The sequence below is a fragment of the Mytilus galloprovincialis genome, chromosome 7 (assembly GCF_965363235.1).
Source record: "Mytilus galloprovincialis chromosome 7, xbMytGall1.hap1.1, whole genome shotgun sequence".
NCBI lineage: Eukaryota > Metazoa > Mollusca > Bivalvia > Mytilida > Mytilidae > Mytilus > Mytilus galloprovincialis.
The window spans coordinates 94795162-94809033 of NC_134844.1; positions in this window are offsets into that span (position 1 = coordinate 94795162).

Here is a 13872-nt window from a genome sequence, read left to right on the forward strand (position 1 = left end):
CCAAGTGAGGGACAGGCGGTCAAATTTACACGGGTAAAACAGTATGCTCCGGGCATTTTGCCGAGGGACCAAAATATATATTAACCGTATATGATTATGTTCTGACTATTTTACAAGGCATTTGGTGACAAAATATATTTTTGATTGAATAAGCAGTTCATAGTGGAATGTAATCTCAATTGTACATCATGTTCAATTCAAACAACAAAACACACCCATCCCTGTACACCCAAGGGTAAATTAACATGAATCTAAATCAAAATGATGTTAAAATGTCAGTATTTTCAGTTTGTTTCTGTCGTTTTAAGAAATAAAGGTAAACAAAAATCTCTTTAATTTTATTTATTTTTTAGCGTTCGGGGCGCTTTTCTAGTTTACCTTCATCAAAGCACCGGCTATTCATTTATTGTTGGCCACTGTTTTTTTAATGAATCGTGTGATTGTAAATTTCGAGATGATAATTTGTTTTGAAATACGGAATTGAAAGAAAAATATGTAGCGGGATCTGAATAAACTAATTTTATATCATCCCAACGGGTGCACATTAAGTGTTGACATCCCAGAATTTGAAGCCTTTGTTAACTTTTTCCTCATTCCGATGTTGCTGTCCCGTGTAAACTGCGCTTATACGATTACAGGGTTGGCAATTTATTTTTTACAAGCTTCCGCAACCATATTTTTTGTACAGTCCTATAACATTCAGAAACTGGTTACACTTGGAACATAGAGAAAGTTGTGCGGCAATATAACCAAGTTCAAAGACAATTTAATTATTCTTCTTTGTTAATTCCATTCCAACAATGTCAAACCATTTTCTGCCTGATTTTCCGCGGCTGCTTGTACTATGCATATTCGTCAAATTATATCCCATATTCTTTTCCAAATGAATTTTACTTTTCTATTTTGCAAGCAGCGTTTTTCGACCACCATTTTAAAACGAATGAGTTCTTAACGAAATTGCACCAATAGTGGCACAAAAATTCCCCTGCGTTTCTATAATTTGGATTTATACTTTAAAAAAATCATCTGAAAACGGCGTGCATCAGACTTACAAATTCAATGCCAACAGACAGCTTAAAATTATATAAGTCAGTGAAAAATTTATTGAGGTTCTTGAAGTAGAAGAAACAACACTTCTATCTTGTGAAAGGATAAGACAGGGACGAGCCATAAAAAACAAGACATTTAATCAATTTCTTTTAAAATGAGCTTCCTATAATACATTAGTTTTTCATGTTTTAGGGAGTCAAGAGAAATGAGGCGGGAGAAAGGAGAAGAGGGGCGGGAGGAAGGAGAAAAGGGGGCGAGAGAAGGGAGTAAGGTACCCCCCTGTCCGCCCCTCATTAATATTTAAGTAACGTCACAGTACCCAAATTGCACCGGAGTACCCAAATTGCACATATTTAACAAATATAGCAGCGGGAATCTTACAAGTTTTCTTTGAGACTAAACACTTTACATTTGACATTATACACATCTTTTAACATAGGTAGATTTATTTAAAAATACACAAAACGTTCACATATATATCAACAGATGGTGTAATCATTGGAAAAAATAAAATCTGCGTTACCTTTAAAAATAATGCTTCTTCAGTAAACTTCGAAGCTCATTTTTCTATTAGATTTATGTGTTATCACATGACTTTTTTATTCTGTACATGGATCAATTCTGTAATCAGTGTTTTATTACCTATAATCCTATTTTACAGGTTTTTTTTATTCTTTTGCACCCCATTATTCTTCATCTCAATTTTTTTTTTTTTTTTGCTCATTTTTCTCGATTCCTTTTTTTTTGACATTATTCATTATTCTGTAAACCCCGTCCAGACCCTCATTTAAATAGACATCTTTCACAATTTTACATCGATAATTCATCTTTGAGTGGAATAGACCCTTAATGTGGTTCAAAGGTCAATGTCACAGCGGCAATTAAAAGATTAAGAAAAAGGCCACAAAAAAAAATAACGGAAAAAAGAAAAGTAGGACCCCCAATCCAGATCTTCTTATATACTCTGTGATTTTGATCTTTAACCTATTTTACCGAAGATCAATAGGAAGCTTCATTACTTATTTATTTATATAAGGGGCATTCGCAAGCTAAGTTTTATAAATTGGACTACGGTTATATAAAATCAATATTTTTGCCACTATCAGTTTAGGGAGCAACCATTTAACTTCAACGGGGGGTTATGGTATTTTTTCTTATTTAGAAAAAAAATCGCAAATTTGAGGTAGGGCCAATTTGCCGATGATTTTTTTCACAGAAGGGCCAATTTTAAAAAGTGCCGAAAGAATAAAATTTACAAAAAAAACAAAAAATAAAAATGCTTTTTGATCAATATCTCGATTTACATATATTATGACATGTGTGATCAAAAGTTAATTTGACCCTAAAAAAGGATGAAAGTCCAATATGCGGATTTTCAGGGGTTTTTAGGTGAGAAAAACAGGGAATCCCATCAGAAGGACATTTCAAACCAAAAAAAAGTTATGCTTTTTATGACTGTTGTTATTCATACTACTTGTTTTCTCAAAAATGAAATTGGTTTAGAGTGTCCTTATTACATAAAAAACAACTTTTTAAAGAAAAAATTGTAACATCGATAAATTGTACCGATATAGCTTCTAAATAAGAGAGATATGTATAAGCATCGCCGTAGCTTCTTAAGTAGAGCACAGAACTACTAATAAATGATGGTTTTAAAGAAAGGGTTCGAATCTCGCTCAGAATATTTGCATTTTTTGTATTGTTATATTAAATTTTAATGTTTCTATCATATTTTATCGGATGTTTGCTTAATTCATAGAGTCATTCTGGTTCATTTTGACTATATAGTTTACTAGTTTATCATTTTACATGTATCAAAGAAAAAAATAATGTATTGCTTATTGTGTGTATTCCTAGACTATCCATACTCTTGACTTTCTTTCTATTCATGTGGTTACATTTATTACATATATTCAAGGACCAACTGCCGTCAAACTTATGTAAGGGCCTGTACATAACCAATAACACGAGAATTAATTATATAGCAATGAAACCTACTGTAACATGTTGCGGGTGTTATATACACATAACTTAAAATAAGGCCATTGTATACAAGTTTCAAAACAGCACAAACTATTTTTCGAAACCTTTTTTGAACATGGTATTATATGTAACAAATGCAGTCAACAACAATGTTGTCGCCAATTCACAAACTGTTTAGATACTAGTACTGAAATTTTTACCACCGTCCCTACACCGGTACCTAAGTCATCAGAAAATAAAACAACACAACAGAACAATCAATTACACTACAAATCGTGATTGTAGGTAAAACATCAAGAAGCTGTTGCATCTGTATCACAACGAAGGTCCGATTTGTTAAAATGACAGAAAAGGCAATATAACATGTGTACATGTAAGATGTTCTCGGGTTAAAATATATACATGTAGCATCTTATCTTATCTTATAGACGATAAAACCTTAAAAGACCAGGAAAAGTACAGATATACATATATTTAGAATGAGAAAATCAAGATTTGAATTTGTTCCATGTTATTTGGCTCCTTGGCATGTTACGTGGTATGGCACCTTGCATTAAGGATGTTAAAAATAAAATAAAATCAATATTGAAAAATCAATAGCCTTGGCCTTGTTTTTGTAGGAATACCTGTTCAAGGTATGAAAATAGATGATGTGACGTATTTTCATGTACTATAATTAACATCTATCGGGCTATTTAAAGCACGATTTACCTATCTAATCGAATGAAACAAATCGCCGGAAAATTGGCTCTACCTCTTTATTTAGTTTTTTGATGCAATCAATCAGATTATTTTTTTTTTCAAAATTTAACACTTATAAGGTATGGGGGGAATTTGCATTCAGAATAATTTTTTTTGTTATCTGTTTGACCAGAATATTTTTTTTATCAAATTGGGGATCAGAATATTTTTTTAGAAAGAAAAAAAATAACACCCCCAGCCCCCCCCCCCCCCCCTTCCCTCCCCCCCCCCCTGGAAGTTAAATGGTCGTTCCTTGAGCATTTGCATGTCTAATCACTTAATGACTTTAAACTCGATAAGGATCTTCTTCACCCCATGTTCGTCCTGAACATGCATGAAATATTTACCCCTGGACGTTAAGCAACCAACAATCAATCAATCAATCTTCACCCCATGTGGCACGTTTGGTAAATGTATTGCTTACGGTTCCAAAGATATTGTCCAGAAACCGAAACGTTGATTTACTGTCGATCGGGCGATATACATGACTAACAATCAAATAACAAGAGAAAAGGGAAAATCAAATTGTGTCATAAGAAACAGACAAAATAATGTACAAAAAAAGAAACAAGTTGCTTTCTTTAAAATAAAAAAAAGCAATACGTAAATCATAGACCGCTGATTGGTCACCGAAAATTTTTTGTTGAATTTTTGTTTGCTTTTGAATTGAAATAATTGACTGTGAATATAATAAGATAATGATGGTGTTAAAACACATTATTAAAAATATGTAATTGTGTGTAGATTCTTGCACAAGTCAGTTGAAAGCAATGTTGGATAGTTGTGAATAGATAAGTGTATATATACAGCTACTATTTTAAATATACATTTCAAGGCTCGAATATTTTATTTATTTCTTGGGAGTGTACATCATTTTTTCATAACCCTTTTGCAATTCCGGTTTCTACAAACCGGATGTCTAATGCAAATCGCACAAACCAATCGCAATATGAATTTAAGCACTGAGTTTGCTTTATAATCTGGATGCATTTTTTTTTTATCTATCATATCTTCATATTTTGTTGCCTGGATGCCTTCAATTATTCTCAACTCGTTATTAAAGTTGTCTGTACTCATAGTAGATGTTGTATAGATAAATTTAAAGTTCAATTTCCATGTGAAGTGAAACCCTGTGGCATGCAACTTAAGAAGGTTTCGTATATTTTTCTTGAAAGTAACACATCAGCTTCATTAGAGCCTCTTATATAGAGACTTATTTTGGTCTCATAAAACATCTCAAATTTTAAAGATTTCCTGATTTTACTTAAAGCTATCCAAATATTCTACAGAAATACTTGGTTTTGAAGAATATCTTATTTTCAGAAATTTTATGAATACCTGAACAGACGCGAGTTAAGTCTACAAAGAATCATCAGTAACGCTCGAATAAAAAAAGTTAAAAAGGCCAAATAAAGTACGAAGTTAAGTATTCTATAATTCCTTGGGTAGGAAATCCTCAGCATTTCGAAAATGTCAAAGTTTATAATAGGACAGTGACTCAAAAAACAAAACAAAAGAGAAACAGCTTGAGGTCAGAATACCGTAAGTAATGATGACTGTGTTTGAAAGGCACATGTTAAGCTCTTACTGCCGTGAATTAAGATAAGAAAAGCGAAAATTCGCATTCACCAATGAAATTAATATTTATGCATACACGTGGTATTTTTGCGCAAGAAATAGTAAATAGAAAGCATACGCACTGACACTCTGGATAAGAATACGCATTTGCGTCATCACATCATATATATTAATCTAATAGTTGAATTCGGATGTCAAACTACCCACCTCAAGTGTTTGACTACGGATTCATTGACTTTTATCCGGAATTTTTTAACCCGAATAATCCAGTCGTTATATTACGCTCCCTATCGATCACTACATCGCCAGTGACAATGACCGTAAGGGGGCGCTATAATTATTCGAGTTAGGAATTTTTGTGAACGCAAACTGAAAGTGTGCGTGTGAATAGGGTGATGTATAATGTAAATGAATCAAGACGTGTAGGATAACTGCATGCATGGTCAACACAATGAATACAATTTTCAAAATCGTTCCATAGTACAAATATTTAGATGCTATAAGGTTGAACTATTAAGACAAACAAACAAAAAAAGAATTGAAATTTGATAATTAAAATACATTCCTGTTAGTGAATTGTTTTAGAAAATTTAGAATATAATATCAATAAACACAAACGTCAAGTATTTACGGATGGACATTTTATTTATGAAATCAATATCTTTTTAAAGTCTAACATTCCACTATATGAATATAATTATTGCTGTACAAAACATAAACAGAGACTTATAAATCCATACTAAAACAGTACAAACTATTTATATTATGATAGTAATTAAATTTTGTTATGATTATTGTATGAAAAAAGAACAAATTATGTGTTGCTCTCCTACAATGTAGCTACAAAATGTATCCAAAATCAAAGATGTAGAACATATTCTATCATAATCATTTGGTAACTAGTGTAATTACTGTCTCCTCCATGCCCATCTTGAACATAAAAAAAAATAATTTAATAAATAACACTTCCAATGCTCAGATTGGTTGTCATCGTGCAACACAGTTAATAACACCATATAGGAAAAACAAAGATCTCCTTTTGTCATAAGACACTGTCAAACATCCAAACATACTATCCACACTCATCTGTGTCCACACTTGTGATTACTGTAAAATATTAAATTGCGTTTTTTGTGAGATGCGAGGATTTACTTGAAATCCTTTTGAATTGAAACCATGCAAGTATTTTTTCATTCACGACCGTTTAAAATATAAATATTTAGCTAACTTTGGGTACGCATCCCTGCTCATTGGTGCTCATACGTTGCATATAATTCCATAAATGTAATGACTGTTCAAACCTATGACCTGTGTCTCATCACGATTCACGAGTTGATTTTTTGTCAATTACGATTCACAGAAAATAAATTTCCATGATCACGGATCACGAAAATATAAAAAGAGTAATACATCTGTAGAAAAACGGATCACGATAGCGAAAATGCGCCGATCACAAAGAACGAAAATAACCCATCCGGCCCCTCATCTATTAACGAAATATAAATATTTTTTACAGAAAAATCCTTTTGTTTGATTATATTTCTGCTTTCCGACCACTGTGGTCCGACCTAAGATAATAAGACCAACAACGGTCCTGAATACCCTTCATAGAAAACCAAAGATTCAAAAACACAAAAATCATCAAAAACCTTGAACTCGGGTTCTTCATAAGGTTTTACAACTATATGCATGGGTGCATGCCCTTGTTTTTCTCATAGAAGAAAAATACATACAACATGTACAAATAAAACGAATTATCAGCCATACATATATTTCATGCATATTCATAACAATAAACAGAGGAGAACTACTTAACAGTCATACATATATTTCGTGCATATTCATAACAATAAACAGAGGAGAACTACTTAACAGCCATACATATATTTCGTGCATGTTTATGACAATAAACAGAGGATAACTATACTTAACAGCCGTACATATATTTCATGCATATTCATAACAATATACAGAGGAGAACTACTTAACAAGCCATTATAGTAATAAGAAGATGTGGTATGAGTGCCAATGAGACAACTCTCTATCCAAGTCACAATGGATAAAAAGTTAACAATTATAGGTCAAAGTACGGCCTTCATCACGGAGCCTTGGTTCATACCGAACAGCAAGCAATACATATATTTCATGCATATTCATAACAATATACAGGCGAGAACTACTTTACAGCCATACATATATTTCATGCATATTCATAACAATATACAGGGGAGAACTACTTACAGATTCTAAAATTCAAAATGACCACACGCACGCACGATACACGCACGGTGAATGCACGATACACGCACGGTACACGCACGATACACGATACACGCACGATGAGCGATGAACGTTACACGGAGGATTAACGCAAAATGAATGATGAATGATGAACGCACGATACACGCACGATACACGCACGGTGCACGATGAATGATAAATACACGATACACGCACGATACACGCACGTTGGATGATTCATTGACGACTGAACAACGAACGCTTTTTACACGATTCTCAAAGCTATTTTATTTAGAATAGTATTTAAAATTGATATCCATTTTCATTAAAGGCAATACTTGTAGCTGTTTTGCCGATACCACCATAATAGATAATATGCTATTTTGCCAGCTCAGATTCAAATAACTTTATTAAAGTCGGCTATTTTATAGGCACCGGAAATATTTGTGAACTTGGACAGAAGCTCATAACAATCAAAATATAGTGTCTTGATTTTGTTCAGCCTCACCCTGAGAGTTCAAGTTTACGGTAAACAAAGGCGAAACATTGTGTTCCGCGAAACTCTTACTAATTTTATTTCATACAGTTAAAAATCGAGATTTTATTTTTATGCATACAATGTCCGACGCATTATATCTACAGAGAGTGACTGGTTCTAGAAATTATTTTAACTAACATGTTTGATATAATTGATTGCAATAAATGTATGATCTATGTATTTTTACATGTTATATATTTTTTCACTTTGACGGATACATTTTATAAACGATTATATATGTATATATCTAAAAAATATTGTAAGCTGTTTTCGTTTTCACTACAAGCATAGCAGAAATTATTTGATTCTTTTATGTTAACATTCACTGCAAATTTTTGTAGTTCTGTACATATATACTTATCAACAGGACATATTAGGTTATAATTTCACCAATAAATGAGTAGTTGAACAATCTTTAGAACGTGTCGGTTTTTCCTTGATATTCCTGAAAATCAGCGATCCGACTGACACAAGCGAACTGACATGACACCTGATTAAACAATCATGATTTCTTTTTTTAAGTTACAAAGTTCCTTATATTATCCATTGTTATCAGAATCGTATGTGTTTGAGAGCAAAAGATATTATTTTGTCAGAAAAATTTGATTCGTACAAATTAATTAGAACTAGCTAAGAAAATGACATTTACTTAATAATTAGAAAATTAACACTTGTAATATCAAGTACTTCATTATATACTTCTGAAACGACTTTTCGTCCTGAATATGCATGAAATGTTTGCCACTGGACGTTTAAACAACCACTGAATAATCAATTAATCAAATTTTGCTCTCAGTAAAAATGACTTCAACAATATAAGACACAATCGGTGTCTGTTGTTTGTTTAACTTAACCAGTTGGAAATGATCCTGAATGACAAAGAAAAATCTTTAGTTTTTAATGATTTAGATAATGATATTAGTAAAAAAGAAATTTCTGATGCTATTGCGAGCTTAAAATCAGGCAAGGCCTGTGGACCTGATTTGATTTCAAATGAAATGTTAAAATATAGTCAGTCATATTTGATAGGTTGCTTATATAAATTATTTAATTTGTGCCTCAAGAATAGTGTGTACCCAAAGATTTGGGCTGATGGTTTTATTTCGCCAATTTTTAAATCAGATGATCCTTGTGATCCATCTAACTATAGAGGTATAACAATTACTAGTACCATTGGTAAACTTTTTAACAATATTTTGAATACTAGACTTGACAAATTTTTGTACCAAAACAACTTAATTCATAATTCTCAGATTGGCTTTACAAAAAATGCCAGAACTTCAGATCATATATTTATTTTGAAAACACTGATAGACAAATATTGTCACAGTAAAGAGGGTAGACTATATACTTGTTTTGTAGACTTTCGCAAAGCATTCGACAGTGTAATTCATATAGGTCTTAAACTGAAGCTTATTAATATGAAAGTTGGTACTTTATTTTATAATATTATATCAGATATGTATAATAATAGTAAAGCATGTGTAAGAGTTGGAGCTTCTCTCACTGACCCTTTTAGCATTAAATTAGGTGTAAGACAAGGAGACAACTTGAGTCCTTCATTATTTAAAATTTTTATAAATGACTTCCCATCTTATCTTGACTCCTGTCTGGATGCAGTTTCCCTGCACTCAGAGAAATTAAATTGTTTGATGTATGCGGATGATATTGTGATTATGTCAACATCAGCCACAGGGCTTCAAAGTAGACTTGATCAGCTAGAAAAATATTGTGCTGACTGGTGCCTGAAAGTTAATATTAGAAAGACTAAAGTCATAATTTTTAATAAGGCTGGAAGGAAAATTCAGGAGAATTTTCGACTGCAGAATAACTTGATTGACTGTGTCGCTCATTACAAATATTTAGGTGTTCACTTTACTGCTTCTGGAAGTTTTCATCTAGCTAAAACTGAACTTTATAATAAGGCTCTTAAGGCCTACTATAAACTTAGAAAGGATTTTATCAATTTGTCTCCTGGAATAAAATCTTGTGTTCATATTTTTGATCATACCCTTAAACCCATTCTGTTATATAATTCAGAGGTATGGGGAGGTTATAATGTCTCTTGTAATAAATTACAGTCTTCCTTATTTAATCTTGAAAATATTTTTAAAAATCTTAAGTGTGAGAATCTCCATCTTAAATTTTCTAAATTTATACTTGATGTACACAAAAGGAGTGTCAATTTTGCTGTATTATCAGAACTGGGACGTTTCCCCTTACATTATGATATTGTAAAGTCAATTGTAAAATACTGGTATAGATTTGAAAATCTTACAACTGAATTCAGTCTATTGAAAGATGCTTATAAATGCAGCCAAGAGCTTCACAAATCTAACATAACTTCTTGGTTCTCATTTGTTAAAAAAGTATCAGAAGTTTTTGAAATTAAACAAGAAGTAAAACATTTCGGACAATATAAATTTTTGAACATATCTAGTAAATTAATTTACACTAAATATATTAGCAATTGGTATGCTAGCCAAAATCAAGCTTCTGATGGAAAACTGTTTAATTATGTGAAATTTAAGCAGAATTTTGGTTATGAAAATTATCTTTCTTTAATTAAGAACTTTGATTTTAGAAGATCTATATGCAAATTACGTATTTCTGCTCATAAGCTTCAAATTGAAGTTGGTCGTTTTTCAAATATTCCACGAAATGAAAGAATTTGCAAAAAATGCTCCTCTGGCTGTGTTGAAGATGAAATCCATTTTTTAACTAACTGTGAAAATTTTAAATCAGATAGAGATGCTCTCTTTGACTTTGTTTGTCAAAGAATTCCAAATTTTTCAATACTTGATAATCAGCATAAATTTATTTATTTATTAAACTGTGAAGACAATCAGGTCCTTAATGCTGTTGGTAAATTTATTGAAGTGAATATGAGTTAGTAATTGTATTGTAACTGTATGTAAAAAAAAAAAAATGTTTGTATCTATGTATCTATGCAAATCATTATTCTTTTGCCTTATTCATGTATACTCTGTATGATTTTCGGAAAAATTAACGAAAACCGGCACAGGCATTGTTCAATTATTATCAGTGATCTTTTATTGATTAAATTTGAATATATGCATTAAATATCAATCTCAATCTAGATAAGAAATTTGTTTACACTACACATCACTCTTTTAGTCCTTAGTAGCATATTATAACATATTAGTGCACTTATGAGTCCTTAGCCGTGTTTAGACGCACCATTTTCTGCTCTTTGACACATTCTCCATTTCAATCCTCCATTTTATTCAATTAGTTGTGATTCTCTTTATCTCTCTGTTTTATGTTTTTGCAGACAAAAACAATTCGCAGAATTAATCTAAAATAGCAGACATTAAACTCTTTCTTTTTAAAACTTTTAGCATTTTAACATTTTTTCGAGATTTAACCATTAGCTTAAGAGCATATTTCCCTTCTTTTTAGAAATTTGGCTTGATACCGTATGGAGATTTTTGTTCCAACTTTTATGAAGAAATTAACGACTTTTTTTAACTAAATAAATATTCAACAAAAATACCGTTTTTTCTTAAATCAATTTCTTTTAACAAAAATAGAATTGTTACACAAATGTAGGAAGAACCCAATTTTGTAACAAAGATATTCCTTATCTCTTTACCGAAATCTGCATATCTTTATATTTTGAAACATAAAATGTTAAGGGTGTCTGCTCAAAGGCAGAAATGTCCAAGAAACCGAAATATTAAGGAAAATTAATGTCGAATAATTCAAACCCATTTGTCTCTTAAATTTAGCACATGAAGATATAATTTTTAGCACATATACACATGTACAAATTGATTTTGTAAAAAAAAATCACTGTCGGTCTTAAACTGTATTGCATGCCCATAAATGTCCTAAAGCTTTAAATGTCAGATCATGAGGGTCTGAATGGGGATTCAGTATTTCTGTATTCTATATTTTTAGGCAATTTGTTTTACGTCACGGAAATATATCTTAAATGAAAAGGTGCAACTGGGTGCATCCCTAAAAAACAAATTAAAAAAAATGCTTTATTGTACGTGGAGCGTTTTCACAAATTCTGGTATTAATACTTTGTTGTTTCCAGTTAATCGCCATTTTGAATACGTGTTTTAAATATTTATATATTTAAATGATACTTGTCCAAACATGAACATGTTGAAGCTGGTTACGAGGTTTCAATACATATTCGTACAATCGTTCTTAAAATTTTTGAAAATACGTGTTGAAGTTTTGATAACAAGAAAAAGATGTGGTATGATTGGGGATGAGACAACTCATCGCAAGAAATAAAATGACACAAAAGTTTTCACCATAAGTCACCCCACGGCCTTCAACAGTGAGTAATGAACACACCACAGTAATTATTTCATAAATTATCTCATACAATATGTTAAGCAGACAATTTGTTAAAAAAAAATGAGGAAATAAATCAATAAAATATTCCTGTTGATACTATCTTTTGAATGAAAAAAGCTTCTGTCCAAGTTTGATAAAAACCCAGGACAGTTTATCAATCTAATAAGTGTTTTAAAACTTCTTGATACTATCTTATGATTATTAACAAGCTTCTGTCCAAGTTTAATAGAAATCCAGGATAGTTTAAGAAACGGTCATTAAAATTTCAAAGACGCCGACGGAATGTAGGATCGCTTAGTCTCGCTTTTTCGACTAAAGTCGAAGACTCGACAAAAAACATAGAAATCAGATTTCTTTCTGACATCCGGGCGCACTACGCTTTTTTATACGCCCGTCAACATTTTGACGGGACGTTTAATGGTATACAAATGTCCGGCGTCCGTCCGTCCGCATGTCGCACTGTAACTTGAGAACCGCTTATCCATTTCATGAAACTTAACATAGTTGTTTCTTATGATGGTTTTCGGAATTTACTCTTATTTTTAGTGAAACCATTTGTATTTACACGCATCTTTGTCGGAATTAAAATAAAAACAAAACACTTATAAATATATATATTCCTTTTGTCTCCGTATATCTTTACATAAACATTTTAACAAGTTGATCACTCTTATTTATAAGTTGGCGCACATCAAAGTCGTGCTCCTATGGCAAACAATTTTGTTGCAAACGAAATGAAACAACAGCAAAATTATTTGTCCTTTTCATCATTTTAAATAAGAACAACACATTAATTAAATATTTGAAGCATAAATCTTTTCGATACAATTGTTTTAAATCACTTAAAATAAAAAAGATCGTCATTGTTTAATCAGTTGCTATATATATATATATATGTTATTTGGCACGTGTCAAACGGTTCATTGATTTTCGGCATATCAAAGAAAAACTGGCACGTGTCTAAATAATGTTGAATATCTCGTTTATTTATGACTATTTTTCTGTAAAATTTGAAATTTATGCATTAAATATCAATCTCTAACGTGATATATAAAAATAATACATATTACAGCACTCCTTCTATTCCTTAGTGGCATTGTATAGTCAAAGCCTTAGAGCACTAAGGATTCCTTAGCAGTGTTAAGACGTATCGAAGAAAAAAACCAACATCCGTCATTCTTTAATAATCATAGAAGGTTAACAACTAGTTTGTTTCCCGGCCGTTATTGAAATTCTTGACAATACCTTAATATTTGTATGTTCCGAAGGCATACTGAATGTTTTACGGAGGGGACCAACCTAGTCAGTAACAACGTAATAATCTTTTAGACATACATTAAAAACGGTGTCATTGATAGGCAACCATGAACACAATGAAAAATGAATCCGTGAAAGTGTTCCAT